Source organism: Penaeus chinensis, chromosome 39, assembly GCF_019202785.1.
Source record: "Penaeus chinensis breed Huanghai No. 1 chromosome 39, ASM1920278v2, whole genome shotgun sequence".
In the NCBI taxonomy this organism is placed as follows: Eukaryota; Metazoa; Arthropoda; class Malacostraca; order Decapoda; family Penaeidae; genus Penaeus; species Penaeus chinensis.
The window spans coordinates 28,010,461-28,012,912 of record NC_061857.1 but is presented as its reverse complement, the minus strand read 5'-3'; positions in this window follow the sequence as shown (position 1 = coordinate 28,012,912).

Sequence of the window (2,452 nt, the reverse complement as noted above, 5' to 3'; positions counted from 1 at the left end):
ATGCATTACACTATGCACGAGACTTGGCTATTATTCTTTATGACCACCCTAGTCCCTGCCATGAGATCTCCCCCAGTATTTCATAAGTTGCATCCACAACAATGCTAATTTCGGAGTCCCCAGAGATATCACACTCTCAGACATTGACATTTGCGTCGAAGTAATTGATGATGTGTTAGTATGAGATACAGATTATGCCCAGCACCTTTAACGACTTCATACTATCCTGGCTAGATGTAGACAACATGGGATTACAATCAATGCTGATAAGTTTATTTTTGCTGCAGACAGCAACAAAGTCAAAGCCATAGAAGGTTCCTATACCGTGTAATACCATGGATATAGCAAATCAGTTAAAGAGACTTTTTTCGCCAGTCCTTCTGAGCCCCAGAAACCAGTTGATTTGGAATCCAGCATACCAAGAGTCCTTTGAACGTGTTAAAAAAAGCACTGTTTCCTACTCCACACTTTGACCCCAACAGCATTACACATGGATGCATCATGTCTGTATGGTACTGTGCAGTTCACATTTTCTTACAGATGCTGAAAGTTGCTATGCCACTGTGGAGTTTGAGCTAGTTGCTGCAGTATGGGTTATGCATAAATGTAGGTAATGTCTGTTAGGTCTACCCTCATTTGACCTTGTCCTTGATCACAAACCAATCCTAAATGCATACTGCCTTGATGCAGTTCAAAATCCAAGACTCTAATATCTTAAGGAGAAAATTGCCACTTATTCACTCCCAGCAGTCTGGAAGAAGGGCACATATACACATGTATATTGAGAGATAGATATAGATATAAATATGTATACATATAGATAGACACACTGATAGACAATGTTTTAAAGTAAATATCCTTTACCCTAAAATATTGGGAGAAGATTCGTGAAAATCCAATTTTCCGCATTTTTACGCTGCGCCGAAGAAAAATTAATATTCCCTTACACTCATTATTAGTATTAGTATTATTAAAAAGTAATAATCTTATTCAAGTAAATAAGATTATTATAATAGTAATAAGGATAATAACAATAATAATGATTATAGTGATGATGATATTGATAATGATGGTAATAATAACAATAATGATAATAACAATAATATTAATGACAATGATAATAACAATAATATTAATGACAATAATAATAATAATAATAATAATGAAGATGATAATAACAATTAATTTAATGACACTAATAATAACAACAACAGTAACACTGACAATAAGGCTAAGGAAAAGACAGTGAAGAAACGAACAGAAGGAAAGTGGTGATAAGAAAGGTATGTAAAAAAATGACATTAAATAAGAGCTGATAAATACGTAAATGAAGATTAACGAAGACAAGAAATGCATTAAATGATAATAACCTTCTTCGCGTAAATACGATTATTATCGTAAAATAAAACACTTATATCTTATTGCTGATTCCTGTTATATCGTTGTCACTGTATAATGCTATTTAAAAAAGTGCTGTTCACTCGTCATTTTAACAATTCATATGTGGCAAATATGACATTATCTTACATTCTCAATTATGATTTTTTATGGCATCTTGTGTATTGCAAAACCGTTGTAGAAACTCTACGTAGCGTATATATTTCAAATATATATAGTTGAAACATACTCAGGAACAAGCACACACACAAAATAAAAAGATCTGTGAGTTACGAAACTATCTGACAGAATCTCTGAAACTCCAATAGGTCATTTCACAGTCGCAATTACGCTCTACACTTTGCTCTGCACGGAAGATCTGTCGCCTTGCCCGTGTTCTTTACAAAAATATCCCTTCACTGAATCTCTTTCACACTAGATTAAATCGAATGGCAGTGAGTGAATGTGTTTGATAATTTTCAGTCCCATTATTCAGGGAAAGGAGGGGCCAGGCACGTTACCACAGCCTGCGTACAAACGCAGCTATACTGCACCCAATCCCAGGAAAGAAAAACAATCTGACAAATCTCCTTAGACTTTGGAGTACTTCGCTTTGCTAAATCTAATCAGTTGAAACTTTAAACTTCATTTTGTTTTTTGTTTTTCAAAACTTTTATACAGTATTTTGTTGCTGTTTTATTATTATTATTATTATTATTATTATTATTATTATTATTATTATTATTATTATTATTGAACCTTCCCATCCGAAACATTTTTTGGCGAACGAACTGAGTCCAGGGTGAGTTGACTACTTTTTCTTTTCTGAGACTGGACGGATAATAATGATACTCATGTTTACATGTGATTTTTGCTGTTGTTGTTGCTTTCAAAACTTACAGCCTTTTGTTATTTAATTGAAACTCCCTTTGCTCAACACTTCCTCTCAAAAGAGACCAGGGCTAGTTGACATTTTTTCTTCCCTGAGACTGTTGAGAGTAATACTCCCCACTTGCCTTGTCCTCCGACGCGATGCCAACAGACGCGCGCATCGACCGGCGCCGCAGCATCCCCG